This window comes from Felis catus, chromosome A3, assembly GCF_018350175.1.
Source record: "Felis catus isolate Fca126 chromosome A3, F.catus_Fca126_mat1.0, whole genome shotgun sequence".
Lineage (NCBI taxonomy): Eukaryota > Metazoa > Chordata > Mammalia > Carnivora > Felidae > Felis > Felis catus.
In genome coordinates this window covers 87,455,001-87,470,601 of record NC_058370.1, presented here as the reverse complement: position 1 = coordinate 87,470,601, position 15,601 = coordinate 87,455,001, and the positions used below count along the sequence as shown (strand labels likewise).

The window sequence follows — 15,601 nt, the reverse complement described above, 5'->3', positions numbered from 1 at the left end:
TGCCTGAGAGCTGGACTTCAGTCCAGGAATGCAAGGGGGGAAACTAAAGATTTCCCAAGAGGTCAAAAAGGAAATTAGGGACATGAGAAATTAAGATGGCTGATAAATGCAAAGTGTTGAACTTGCATTTAAGGAATTTACAGTTCTAATTTTCTTGCGATGATCACTTTCTTCATTCTTCCATATAAAATTACATAGGGCACTGTTCTTTGAAATAATAGCCCACTTTAAGAAACACACACCTATAAAAGATGGCGAATCTCTGGAGGCTGAGTGTCCTGTGTGGTGCACAAGGATGCCAAGCTCCGTTTCTCCGAATTCCAGTGGTCAGACCTGCTTATGTCTCAAGACCAACCTACCCCAGGACAGTGTAGAACACAACACATTCACCTGTCACCCACCCACCATGCTGGTTCCAAGGCTGTATCTCTCCACTGGACTGGTGAGAGGGTGGTCAGTATTTTGCTCCTGGGCCTAATTCCAGCTGCTTATTTGAATCCCAGCTCTGCGATGGACTACTTCTTGGCTGCAGGCCTCATGCTCCATAGTCACTGGGGCCTTGGATAAATGGTTAACTGACTACGTTCCTGGAGATGCTTTGCAGAAAACTGCCAAGGCAGGCGTTTTGGCCCTGTCAGCTTTAACCTTTGCTGGGCTGTGTTATTTCAACTATCATGATGTGGGCATCTGCAAAAGCTGTTGCCATGCTGTGGAAGCTCTGACCTTTTTGACTCAATACCGCGAGAATTGATGCACACCTTTTTGCCTCTGCCCTGCATACCATTCAACTCACAATAAGGAGGAAATGACAGGTAAGTCCATTGGTGAGACAAACCTCTTCTCCTAATTGCCTTGTTATTTTTAGAATTTCGTCTTTGAGGAAAAGGTTTGAGAGGAATTGTATCCAAGTATTTTGGGGACTGAGTTCCTTGTTCTGGTGAGTTTATAGGGGTTGTCTCCCAGCTTCTCATAAGACTCAGCATAACTAAACATTGCATATGAGCTTCTGCCTGTTAGCTTTTCAAATTCTTAAAGGGAATTCAGCTTTATTACTATCAATACCTGATCAAACGTATATGTTTGTCCTGGGAATGATGGTGAAAGGGAAAGACTGTTCATTCACAAGTAAAGACTTTGCAGAAAATTAGTCAGTGTTTAATTTTTGAAAACTTCCCTCTCTGTTATACCAGTTATTAATGGTTACATGTCCTAGGGAAGCTTTAAAGTTAGGAAATACTGCTCATTTCTAAAACTTGGGAGGAGGAGCCTGGAGAGCTTCTGAGTGTAGAAAAATTCCATGTAGGGAAGAGGTCCCCTTATAGATGTAGCAAAATATTACAGATTCTGAACTGGGACTTAATCCTCAAATGTGTTTATTTCACTTGTCCTAATGTTCTACAAATATAAAACTGTAAGTAATAGTTATTCTTCCACTGTAGGAATCTCTAATGTGAAAATGTATTCTATGAAATAAAGTTTTTTTAAAAAAATAAAATGCTATAGGGGCGTCTGGGTGGCTCAGTCGGTTAAGCATCCAACTTCAGCTCAGGTCATGATCTCGCGATTTGTGAGTTCGAGCCCCGCTTCGGGCTCTGTGCTGACAGCTTGGAGCCTGGAGCCTGCTTCAGATTCTGTGTCTCCCTCTCTCTCTGCCCCTTCCCCTCTCTCTTTGTCTCTCTCTCTCTCTCTCAAAAATAAATAAACATTAAAAAAACTTTAAATAAAATGCTATATAATAAAAAAAAAAAAAGAAAAGAAACATACACCTGTAGAAAAATAAGAGGTAGTTTTTAAGGGTGTGTGGGATTGTCATCTTCTAAGCCTTACCCCTTGACCAGGGCAGCCAGAAAAAGACACCGGAGCATTCAGAGGCCATGAGGAGACGTGGAAGAAAAGATGCTAGGAAAAATCCATCCATTTTTAAAATTAATTTTTTAGCAGTGCACACAGTTTCAAACATCAAATTGAACGAACGTATTTGGAACAAAATACAAATTCCTTGTTCTACCTGTCCTATTCTACATGGTTCCACCCCAGGGGCCAGCACTGCCAACTGCTGTTTCCCTGGGTTTCCTCATCCCTGTGTTTCTAAATAACAAGTTTATGCTATCTTTCACTTCATCAATTCTAGATGCGATCCACTGACTTCCTATTGTGGTAGATGAGGATCTCAATCTCGTTCTTGGACACCACTGTCCGCATCCCTCTGTTTCCTGTCCTTCCTTCTCCTCATGTAGATTACAGTTTTTAGATCAATAGTCGCTGTTTACATTGTCTGCCTAGACAAATATTATTCACAGTGAGCATTGTCGTGCACTACGATTATGTTTCCTTTCTTAATTCTTGTTTTATCTGTAGTGGATAATTGCCTTGCTTTTTCATTGACTTAACTTTTTTGCATTTAATTGTCAATTAACCCTACAACTTCCAAAAGTCTCTCAGAACGTTTTTCTACAAGGTCAACAACATCAAGCAATTTAATTCTTTCTTTCTTTCTTTCTTTCTTTCTTTCTTTCTTTCTTTCTTCTTTCTTTCTTTCACTATTGGAACCACCTTTCATGAGGACCTGCTTTCTCCTACAGGAGCTGGTTTTTGGTCTGTAGGTCTGCTGCATAGCTGTATTCCTGGGACTGACTTCTCTTTGCTGCCATCCCTAAATTATTTTTGCGTTTCTCTTTGGGTTGGATTTCCTGTTTCCTTAATGTCTTCCTCTTTTTAGTTTAATACCTTGTTGGAATGGAATTTGTGCTTCAGCAACCTCATCAGGTTAAAAAGATGGTCCAACAGTCTAGGGTATAGCCATGCTCATCACCACACCTGCCTTTTGCGTGACACTGCTCCAACCTGGGAAATACACCTGCCCTATCACCTGGTCTACAGCTGTCAATCTGGGATCTCCCTTCACCATATTTCTCATAATTTCTTCTCTGGGTTGAAGTTAATCTTCTTTATCCCATGTCCTTCTCTTCCTTGCTTTACTTCCAATAGCCTTCTTGAGAAGGATGCATGGGAGGTGGAGGTTTTGAGCCCAAAAATGTCTTTATTGTGCCTGTCCTCACATTTGCTTGATTGTTAACTGACTCTGGAATTCTTTTTTTTTAATTTTTTTTACATTTATTTATTTTTGAGAGACAGAGTGAGACAAAGTGAGAGCAGGGGAGGGGCAGAGAGAGAGGGAGACACAGGATCGGAAGCAGGCTCCAGGCTCCAAGCTGTCAGCACAGAGCCCAACACAGGGCTTGAACCCACAGACCATGAGATCATGACCTGAGCCGAAGTCGGACGCTCAACCAACTGAGCCACCCAGGCACCCTGACTCTAGAATTCTAAGTTGGAAATAATTCTTCTAGGTTGGAATTTTTTTTTTTCATAATTTGCAGGGCATTTCTCCACTGCCCTTTTATTTCCAGTGTGGCTATTGAGAAGCTATTTGAATTCTTTTATATGTGATCTAGTTTTTCTCTCTGGAAGCTTGTAGGATCTTCTCTTTGTTCTGAAATTTCACAATGATGCCCCTTCACATGGATTTATTTTTAATTTGGGGGCTCTCACATGTGAGCACATGTGTGAGCAGGGAAGGGGCAGAGAGTGAGGGAGAGAGAATCCCAAGCAGGCTGCATGCAGTCAGTGCAGAGCCCAGGGCAGGGCTCAACCTCACAAGCCATCAGATCATGACCTGAGCTGAGATCAAGAGTCAGACACTTAACTGACTGAGCCACCTAGGCGCCCCTCACTGGCTCTTTGAATCTGAAAAGTCATGTTCTTCAGCTCTGGTAAATATTCTTAAACTATTTTTGATGATCTAGTCCCCTTAGCCTTCTCTGTTCTCTTTTGAAATTCCTCTTGGTCAGATTTTGGATCTTTTATACTTATCCTCTAATTTCTCATGTCATATCTCCTAATTTCCATTTCTTTATTCTTTTTGTTCCATTTGCCAGGAAATTTCTTCCCATTTACCTTCTGGTTCTTCTACTGAGTGTCTCATTTCTGCCACCCTATTTTAATTTTCAAAAGCATTTTTTGTTGTTATTATTTTTATTTGGGGACTTTTCAGTTACACTTTGTTCTTGCTTCATTGATAACATCACCCTCATTCTCCAGGAGTATTAATGATAATTTAAAAAAAAAGTTTTCTTCTAAACTGCATTCATTCTATTTCCTCTAGATTTCATTATTTACCTGTTTGGACCTCCTTATTCCACGTCGGAGAACTTTCTCGATGTCTGACAAGACTTGGCTGTCTACTCTTGGCTAAGACCGGGCTCTAAAAAAAGAGACTGGAAGTCCTAAATGCATGAAGGGAAAGATTGGCGTTTCATCCTGGGTGGTCCAAAGCCGTTGTGTATTGGGAACCTCCAAATCAACGTCTTTCTTCTCAGGCTGGCCAGATTCCCCGAGGGAGAGTCTTCTCTCCCGATTGCAAGGAAATGTTCTGGATGCTGACATTTTTCAAGATGAATGAAGAAGTGAACTGGGGGTCTCAGCATTCAGGTGCACATGCCCCCAGAAGCCTGTTTTCTGTGTAGCACACAGGACTTTATTTCCCTCCTTTGCAGAAAAGCCTTCCGTGTTGTACCGAGACGGGAAAAGGGCAGCCACAAGCAGTGTGAGGTAAGGAAGAAATCTTATTACTCCTTGACAGTTCGCCCCCACCCCCTGGCTTCTTATTTGAGCCCCTCCCTTACCCCCTGTTCTGAAGGCACCCAATGCCACCCAGTTCTGAGCTCCGGGAGGTTCTTCGGGAGGTTCTGCGGGATGAATCAAGCCGAGTTCTCACATTCTCCACTGAGGGCATAACGTTCAGCTCCATCAGCTAAGCGGATTCAGCTGCCACGCGCCCTTCTGATTTGTAGCTTCACAAATTTGATAGCTCTTGTCTTCTCTTGTTCTCCCTGTTGCCTTGAGTTTATGTTTTTGTTCTGTTTTAAAGTTACTGAGGAAAAATGCTACACATATATTGTATCCAATCAGGCACCTCAACCCAGAGGGTCTCAGAGCTAATTGACAAGCTCAATGACAGCCAACATTTATTATTTATTGTGATCCAGGCAGTCATCTAAACACTCACATGTACTAATTCATTTAATTTTCATACCAGCCCTAAGAGAGAAGTATCATCATGAAATGGGGAAACTGAGGCAGAGATGTTATGTAAGGCCTCCCAACCAGAAAGTGATATAGCTGGGATTCAAGCCCCCAAATTTGGACCCATATCTGTACATTGTCTTGCTCGGGAGATGTTACTGTATTTACTCTAAAACCTGTTACCAAAAGACAAAGAGGGATCCGCGCAGATGCTCTTCAGTAACTTTTCTAGTTGTATCTTTGTCCACTTTGCCTGTTAAGTATCAGGCACTGTGTGCAATTTTCATGTAACTTTCACCACATTATTACATGATAGGTATTCATGGGCATATTATACAGGTGAGAACACCAGGGCAGAGAGATGCTAAGTAACCTACTGAGATCTCTTGTAGTAACTGGAAGAGACAAGATTTAAAGTCAAGATCATATGGCTTCAAAGCCAAAGGGAGCTTTCGTGTGCTCAGAATTTTGGAAGGTATTGTCAAAAATGAGAGACGAGAGCATACGCCGTCACTCCCTTTCCGCGTGTCCAGATATTTAACGAAATATATACTTATGGTTCATGATTTCGGTTTTCTTCTCCAGTTATGCATATGTTGGGTCTCCTTTGTCTGCATCTCAAAGCCCCAATTTTCCCTGTAATCCTTTTTAAGATTTTAGATGCGTAGATTCCACAGTGGGAGTAAATGGACTTGTATGAGAAGAACAGGAAGGAGCTGGGCAAGTCCTGGAGGACCTTCAGACCCTGGTGTAGGTTAGATGCCAAGTGATGGAGAGAGGGAGAGAAGGTTGGGTAGAGGTGTTCTAGACTGCCACTGAGTCAACGGAACCGTTTGGCAAAGACACTGGAGAGTCTCCTGTGTCCCAGAGGCAGGTTTGCTTTAGTGTCTCTGCTACAGTCATAAACTAGCTAACACATGTGTAATGGATTTTAGGCACGAAAGTGGGCCCGCCTCAGTTACAGTCCCCATAATCAGAGATCTGCAGCGTGCGTTTTCATGACAGCTGCACCTAATTTGCTCTGCATTTCTCAAAACATTTTACTGCAGCTTCACATTTGATTAGAATTCTAGATCCGAAATAATTTGTCCTTAGAACTTTGGAGGAATTGGATCCATCGTCTTCTAAAATCCAGCTGTTGATGAGAAACCTGATGACAACCTGACTTCCTATTTTCAAAGAATGTCCCTTTCTTCCCCTCTCTGTCTCGTTCTCTCCCTTCCCACCCCTGAATCACCTTCCCCCACCCTTCTCTCCCCTTTAGGATATACCCTATCCTCAGAATGTAGAAGTTTGTGTGTTTTTTAATGTTTATTTATTTTCAAGAGAGAGAGATGGAGACGCAGAATCTGAAGCTGCTCCAGGCTCCGAGCTGCCAGCACAGAGCCCGATGCAGGGCTCGAACCCACAAACCATGAGATCATGACCTGAGTCGAAATCAAGAATCGGATGCTTAACCGACTGAGCCACTCAGGCACCCCTGTAGAAGTTTGTCAAACTTGTGCATGGCCGTCAATACTATTTGAACTTTTAAAATGTGAAAACTACATCCCTTTTGAACCCTAGGGAAGTAGCTTATATTATTGTTTTGATCCACTTTCTCTGTTTCTCCTCTAGAACATCTATTAAGCAGGTGATTGTCTTTCTGGATTGATACTTAGGGCTTTTCACTTTTCTCTCAGGTTTCCAGGTCTTTGCCTTATGCCCTAGGAAACAGCTTTGCCTTTATCTTCCAATTGTTCTATTAACTTTTTTCTAAATAATTTTCTGAATGTTTCTTTAATAGCACTGCCTGCTCTTGTTTTTATTCATATCCACACAAAATCTCAAAAATTCTGAGGATATAAGTTAGAGGGTTGCTTTTATGTTTCTTCTCTTCGCTGAAGTTACCTGTTTCCTTTGGAGTGATTTTGTTTGTATAGTTTTTGTTTTACACTGAGGTGTTTGTCTGTTGCCTGGTGATTGTCAATTTCTACTTAACAATGGGAAGGGCACCTGGGTGGCCCAGTTGGTTGAGCCTCTGACTTCTACTCAGGTCATGATCTCATGGTTCATGAGTTCCAGTCCCGCGTTGGGGTCTGTCCTGACAGCTCGGGGCCTGGAGCCTGCTTCGGATTCTGTGTCTCCCTCTCTCTCTGCCCCTCCCCTACTTGCACTCTGTCTCTCTCAAAAATAACTAAACGTTAAAAAGAAATTTTTAAATACTAATGGGAAACGGTGTTGTTTTCTACAGAGCTGCTGTGGGCTTCCTGGCTTACGCAGGGGTGTGGCTGTTTTTCTATCTAGGTCTCTCCTAGGAGTGAGTATGCGGACCACTGTGGGCAGGGCTCAGCGGTGGGTGCACTGCTCTTTTGCATTAGCATGTAGATAGCCAGACCTAAGCTGTGGCTTCCCAAATGCATAAGGGGAGGGCTTTACTCCTCGGTACTAGAACCCAACCTGGAGTCCTGTTTGGCCCTGGAGGTAAGTCCAATATCTTCAGAGAAGGGGCTTATAGTTTGGGGCCTGAAGGAAAATGCTAGGCTTCCTACAAATGACCTGTTGGCGAAAGAGCTGAAAAGTTTGCAGCCTTGTGATCTCAGCTCTCTGGTGGTTTCAAGAAAAATTGTGATTGTGTAATGGGTGAGGATGGGTGACAATTGTAGCTTTCTGCATCCCCAGAAGAAGCAGCCTCTCCACTGATTGCACTTGAAACTCATGACTGTGTTCCCTTTACTGCTGCTTGGCAATCCTGCTGTGCTCCCCACCCCTCTCTGTGTAATCATTTTCTCCTTCTCCTAGATGACTATTTCAAACTTTTCACTCTTGCCTCATGGAAACTCAGGTGAGGGATTTGCTTCCCATTTCACTGGTAGATTCAAAACAAACCTTCCACCATCTCCCACTGCGACACCTGCACACCTACCTGTGACTACACTCTGCCTTCCCTCCTGTTACAGGGTGAACAGCCCATGATCCCAGCAGAGAACCACACCCTCATCTGTTGGCCACGTCCCATCCTCTCTCATCTGCTGCTCGTATCACCCCTGCATGGCCTCCTCCCTCCCTCCTCATCAACTTCCTCTCTGTCTCAAACAGCAACCTGTGCGCCCTTCTAAACTTTTCCAGCTATACTCTATAACAGGGCCTGTATTTATGTATTTTACTTTCTCATAATGGTTATGTTGGACTTTATTGCCATTATAAAAGTAGAGGCAGGCCTAATAAGTTTCCTTGAACTTCTCAAGTTCTCTCAAATCCTCTCCCTGTAGACTAGGGCAAATTGGCTTGCAAATTGCTGAAAATACTCCTTGCTGCCAGCAGAGGGCACTCTCACCATGCCCACATTTTCCAGGAAGTGTATTCTGGAGTCCAGGGGAGCTTTGGTCTGGGAAACATTTGCCTGGGGTTTCTGGTTATCATATTTCCCCAACAGGCACCTGTTTGACTGGCATTTCCTGGCATGTACCCATCTTAGCATATTTCTTTGTCGGCTGAGTCTGGCTTGAAGGGAGGTTTCAGTAATTCGTTACTTCACACCATCAGGTAAGTTCCAATTTCCTTAGCTTGGAAACCAACCTAAGCCAAGTGATGAAAATAAACATAATCTTGAGTAACTCTACATGGATATTGCTGTTATACTAATAGGGTGTTAATTAGAAAAGAGTGCTTAACTTTTTTACTGCCAACCTAAACAAGCCAGCTTCGTGTTTGGCTGTGGGCCCTACAATTGCATCTCAAAGTGATTTGCAAACATTAATTAAACACTTCAGTGCACATCCAAGCAGTAGGTATCATCAAGCCCTTTTCCAAAATGTAAAAAACAGATGCCCTAAGCCAGTCTATGACTTACCTAAGGTTAGCACCACACCGGGGCTATACTTCGAATTCTGTGAACAGTTCTAAGACTCTCTGTACCCATTTCTCCAGAACTCTCTGGCAAGTCTTCCCCTTTCAGCAAACATGGACACTCTTCCTTTGCCAGCAACTACAGCATCAGAATGTTCCAGGGTGGTGCTGATGTCTTATGCCCTGTGCACTTGTCCCTACTGATACATAACCTGTCATCTCCCTGTCTCCTAATTTCTGTTCTAGAAAATGTGACCTTCAAGAGCATGGTTCACAGCATTCAATGCACAGACAACCTAGACATTTCACAGTAACTACTACCCTGTAAGCACATTCACCACAGTTAGCTAATGTCCTCCAGAAAAGGGAGGCTTTGTCCTTTTATCATGGTGGCACCCAGTTTCCGGACCACAAGGTTTGGTGGTCCCAAACCTGGGAAATGCTCAAGCTCTCTGAGGAGTGAAGGGCTCCTTCCCTGGGTCTATTCTCAGAAAACAAATAGCCCCCGAAGCAAGGAGGCCCCCTATGCATTCCATGTTGGTGAGCCCAAGGCAAACTATTTGTGCTCTGTCCTGTCTGGGGGAGGGGGGCCGTGGCTCACAGGCAGGCTGAGCCAGTTTCACAGAGAAGGTGGAAACACGTCCCATGCCCAGAGGCCAGACTGGCTCTCAGGTGTGAGCCCTGCAGAGTATCTGGCTCACAACTTCCGTTTTGTACACCCTGGACACGTGCTGGAGTTGCAAACCTGGAGGCTGCAACACGCCCTGGGCTTTACTGTCTGGCTTCCAAAAGTGATGTCAGGCTGACCTGTCCAGCTGTGACAGGCATCTGAGAGCAGGCTGACACCGCTCTGCCGAGTTACTAGGGTATTCCCCCAAAGAAGTTTCATACAAGATGAGTAGTAGGAACTCAGACCGCGGCTACCCGTGTGTAGCTCACACCTGGCTCCTCCCACCGGCCAATCCTCTCCTTTTACTTAACTAGGGAAGGGGAAGTTTCATGGCAGTCCTGACCTCCAGCTGATACCCAACAAGGGTGGCCTAACCGGGTAAAAGATTTATCTGCACAGAGAGCCAGGCAGTGTATAACACATTTATTCCAGGAATGAAAGATAAGTGCAACATACAAAAAACAATCAATGTGGGGCACCTGGGTGGCTCAGTCAGTTAAGCTCAGATCACGATCTCACGAGTTGTGAGATCTAGCCCCAAGTCAGGCTCTGTGCTGACAGTGGAGCCTGCTTGGGATTCTCTCTCCCTCTCTTTCTGACCCTCCCCCCTCAAAATAAATAAATAAACTTAAAAAAAATAACAATCAATGTAATACACCAGATTAATAGAATAAAGGGAGGGGAACCCCACATGATTATCTCAATAGATACAGGCAAAGCATTTGACAAAATCCAACACTCTTTATGATAAAAACATTCGGCAAACTAGGAATAGACAAAACTTCCTCAGTTTGGTAAAAAGCATCTATGAAAATTCCACAGCTAACAACGTACTTAACGGAGAAAGACTGAAAGCTTTCCCACTAAAATCAGGAACAAGATAAGGATGTCTGTTCTCCCCATTTCTATTCAATAGTGTTCTGGAAGCTCTAGCAAGGGCAATGAGATGAAAAAAATCAATAAAATGCATCCAGGATGGAAAGGAAGAAGTAAGACTATCTCTATTTGCAGATGACATGGTTGTGACCCTGAAAGGGAAGTGTGGGAATGGCCCTTGGCCATCTTCTAGCCTCACAGGCTTCTGCTGAGAGGCAGCTTGTCCGTGAGGTCTTGACATCCTCTTGCGCCCCAGCTGCATCTGTGAGTCTGTCAGAGTCACATTCCCTTTACCCTCCTTGCCCGAGGACTGGGCCTGTTTGGGTCAGCTGGTCCTCCTGCCCACCTCCCTGAACCACACGGGGGCACATGCCCTGCGAAACTGTTCTCAGGTCGACCCACCGAGATGCCAGCGCTTCTTGGGTGTCAGGGTGGAGACAGGTTTTTCAACCTCCCGGGCTATACCTGGGGGTACCAGTCCCGTGCTTTCCCAGAGAGTGAGCTGTTCAAGGCAGGAGGTGGGAAAAGGGGCTCTGTGAAGAGCCTGAGGACATGGGGATATGGAGCAGTGGTCTCCTCGAAGGGATTATATTCGAAAGGATTATTCCCGTTATTGGGAGGGTTGAGAAGGACATTCTCAACGGAGAATTCTCTCACGGAGGGAAGAATCAGGGAAGAAGTCAGAGCAGTGTGGCAGGAGCAGGTGTGGAAGTTTTCGTTGGTGGGGAGGAGGCTGCTACGGGAACATCCAGGCTGTGGAGGGAGGGGCCCAAGCGGGGGTCAGCAGCATGGAGTGTTTGTTCGGGGTCACACACAGATTGCGGGGCACGGTCACTCTGGTCTCCCCACCCCCACCCCAGAGAGGTACCTAGACAGCACTTGCCAGAGGGACCAGCCCTGGGCCCTGGAGATTAGGGAAGAAGATTCGGTAGCTTTAAAGGGACTCACTTTCTGAGAAAATGAGCAACGTTTCTGAAGAGAAGCTTCCAATATGCCACCCACTCAGAGTTATTTATAGAAACTGATTTTAGACTCCATCTTCCACTGGCAGCAGGAGCAGAAGTCCATCTGAACAGCCGACGAGGGCCCTCCCACGTGCCGGGCAGTCGTGTGCTCACTGAGAATCGGTTCTACCCCACACAGATGTCTCCAGTACACCCTGATTCTCAGCACAGTGCTGTCACTGTGATTCCAGCCAGATGTCTCATAATTGTAAACCCTTGCATAAAAGTCATTGATGAAATGTGCGAATAAGTAGGTTGTCAGTAGTTGTGACTCCTTCTATTCGTACGTATTTGTAAGTTAGAAAAAGGCCTGGTCAGACTATGTGTCCTGACTTTTGGTTCAGGAAAGATCACCACTTCACCTCCCTGCTTTATACATGATGTAGGGGCTGGGGCCCCGTCTGCTAGGTCTATCTAACCTGAGTCAGGGCAGGAACAAGGGGAAAAAGGGGTGCTGTAGGCAGTGAGCACTCTAAGTTCAAAGACAATGAGCTGCACCCGGTCCAAAACCTACCAAAATGAAAAATGTCCCTCCCACCCCCTAGGCCATTGGGCAAATACCCACTTGCTCTCTGAGGTCATTCAGTGTTGAGCTGCAAATGTTTATGATGTCTCAGTAGGCCCTCTGAGCAGAAGGAAACGCAAAACACATTCCTTTATGGATTCCTTTGTATGTAATGGGAAGAGTATTAATATTAAGAGGCTTCCATGTCACAAAGCCCACGTTCTAATCCCAACTCCACCACTCAGATTTGTGTGGCCACAGCTAATCTCCTTAACCCACTCGAGTCCCCCACCCACCCCTTCTGTGAAAGGGAATCACAGATCTGCTTCGCAGGTATTGTGCAGATTAAGGAAGGCCTATTCAAGAAAGTGTCCACGACGGGTGTTAAATAAATGCCTGTTCTTGTTCCTTCTTTAGTGGAAGGGAGAGATGACACAAGCCAATTTGGGACCGATAGAGGGCTCTTCGCACTGCCTGGGATAGAGGGACCACCCTGGGCTCCTTTTATTCTTGGGTTTATTTGGATGACTAATCCCAGGGCTTCATCTAAATAGAATTTGGTCACACAATGGAGCCTCCAGCTTGAAAATATACAATTTGTTTCCCTCTCCCTCTGCCATCTCAGCCTTTCTTGGCAACCTCCTGAATAATGCATGAGCTCCTCAGAAGGCTTATCTTCATTGCCCTTCCAGTTTCAGCCATGCTCCAGCAGAAAGAGGGCCATACATCTTCCCTCCATAGAAACTGTCATGTCCTGGAACACAGCCTGCCTTTTCTGGGTCTGGGCCTTTCACCTCTCAGGCTGACGTCAGTCCTGGTCTCCTTGGGGCTCTGCACAGACTGAATAGGCGTTCTGCATTGAGTCCTCACCCTGGGGTTTTCAATGGCCATCGTGTGGGGAGCAAGACAGAGGATGTGTCCGTGGCCCCAGCTGTCTCTGATGCTGTGGCCCAAGAACCCCCGGGTCACTGAGCCAAGTGCTGAGTTGGCGGGGGTTCCTACAATCACAGCAGCCAGGCCTCCACGTGACATAAAGAGCAGCATTGTCTTGGCAGCATAAGAGATGATTAGATGAATAAGGCTGGTAGCAGGACCGCTTATTATTACCTGACCTCAGTTGGGTCTATGCCCAAACAGTGAAATACAGGCGATTCATGGAATTCCTTTCTTTCTTTTACAATCATTACACAGCACAAGCCATGCAAGCCTGCTACCAGTGGTATTTGCAAGTAGATGTCTTACAGACCAAATTTCACATTAGTACTGTTTTCTGCATGGAAAGACCATCCCTAAAGTGTCTCATTCACTTCTTTCTTTTTCCATGTGGCCAACCTGAGCCGAATCTTCAGACCTAGCTGATGACCCTTAATCTTGCCCATGGTCAGCATTTTCTCTCTTTCCAAGTCCTTAGAACTGTATCCAAGCTCCCTATTCAATCAACCCCCTAGCTATTATGCCAACAGGGGACCTACCACCCACTTTATCAAGATAATTGGAGTGGGTACCAGGAAACCACTTCCCTTTCCTGTCTCCTGCTTACAAACTTATTCACATACCACCACCACCCTCCCACCCCCTGCCCCACATCTTTACCTCCATCCCTCCAGACTCAGGACCCGGTGTCTGGACTGGGGCTCAAAGCCAACTTTCCCCTGCATTCCTGATGTGTTGTTTGCTTCTTGCCTTTGGGACTTTGGTCTGCTAGCCGGCTCCACCCTTTCCATTATCTTGAGGCTCTCCCTCTCTACTGGCTCTTTCCCTTCATCCTATACAAATGCTGAAGCCTTTCCTACCTTAAAAAATGAGTACAAGGTCCCACCAGTTAGCTCCTTTCCTAGCTTCTTCTCGGTGAAGCCAAGCCTTGAGAAGCCAGTTTACACTTGCTCTGCCCCCCTCCCTCCACTCAGTCCTCTGCATTGAAGCTCCTGCCTCAGCACCTCTGCATTGAAGCTCTGCATTGAAGCTCCTGCCTCAGCACCTGCCTGCAGCTTCTCTGGAAAAGGTTACTAGCCTTCTGGAAGGCTAAATCAAGAAGCTCTGTCCTTCCTCCACTGTGCCCTTTTCGGCAGAATTTGCTGCACTGATCACTTCTGGCTTCAAAGTTTCCTTCTCATTGTTTCCAAGACAACCATCCTCTCCTCCTGCCTCTAATTGCTCCTCTTCAGGGTTCCCTTCTTGGCATGCTGCTCTTCCCTCTCTGTTCTCACCATGTGATCTCCTTCTCTCATCATCTTACTACCGTGTTGTGCTGAGGCCATTCAAACAAAAAGCACCAGCCTCGGCTTCTCCGCTGTACTTCCTCACACTGGGGGGCGCAACTGCTCGAGAGCTGTCTCCACCTGGCGGATCTGTAAGCATCTCAGAGCCGAATATCTGAAATCCATCTTCCTTTTCCCCTTTCCCAGACCTACTCCTCCTCCAGGGCTCCTAATCTTATAATACATCCGCTATATTAAAATGCCAAGTTATGAACCCAGTGGTCTAGACTCCTTCCTTTCTTTCATCTTCCACTTTCCAATAATCGCCTAGTCTTGTCCTGTTGATCTCCTAAATATTCCTAGAAGTTGTCCTTTCTCTCCACCCATCCCACTACTATCTCTTTTCAATAATGTTTCAATTTATTAGATTCCGTTTGGGTCACGTTCAAATCCCCCTGCCACATAGCCTCTAGAAGAGTTTGCATTAAAAAAATATCTTATTGTTTTGCTTCCATGTGTGACAGGAACAGATAAATTAAATTTAAAGTTTTAAAATTCCTGCCTGACTTCTGCTTCGGGGGAGATAGAGTAGATACACCTTTCCTTATCCCTCCTGCTAAGTACAACAAAAATCCTGAGGAGGATGTGGAAAACCAATGTGAAAAAGACTCTAAAAGGTATAGAGAAGAAGGTAAACAAATGGGGACTTTGAGACCCAAGGAACCTCCACAGTGATGTCAGAGAAAGCCAGCTAAAACAGATCTAAATAAGATCCAGAATTTCCAAACACAATATAAAAATATCCAGGTTTTAACAGAAAATCACTCATCTGATTTTCAAGAGCCATGAAAATCTCAAGCTCACTTTTAAAAAAAATCAATAGATGTCAATATCAAGACTTCAGAGATGGTAAGTTTATTTGACAAAGATTTTAAAGCACCGATGATAAAAATGTCCCAATAAGCAATTAGGAATATGTTTGAAACTTATGAAAAAAACAAACATAGAAAGACTTAGCAAAGAAACAGAACATAGAAAGGGTTAAATGGAAATTGTAGAGGTGAAAAATATAATAACTGGAAAAAAAAAAACAACCCTCAGTGGATGGTCCTAACAGCAGAATGGAAGGGCAAAGGAAAGAATTTGTGATCTGGAAGATAAACCAATAGAAACTGGCAAATCTGAATAAAAGAGAGAAAATAAACTGGAAAAAAAAAAATGAGCAGACCCTCAGGGACCTGTGGAACTATAACAAGAGATGTAATATTTGTATTATTGGAATCTTAGAAAAAGAGAAGAAAGGCAACAGGACTGAAAACGGGATATACACAAAAAAAATTGTCAAATCTTCCTAGAACTAATCAGTGACTCCAGCAAGGTCACAAGGTATAAGATAAACATATAAATATTGTATTTCTATATACTAGCAATGAAC

General features: G+C 44.6%; 1 pseudogene; it reads left to right on the top strand.

The window, feature by feature from the left end:
- The first annotated feature begins 223 nt into the window (after positions 1-223).
- On the top strand, positions 224-722 carry LOC101097555 (annotated as a pseudogene).
- The last annotated feature ends 14,879 nt before the right edge of the window (positions 723-15,601 follow it).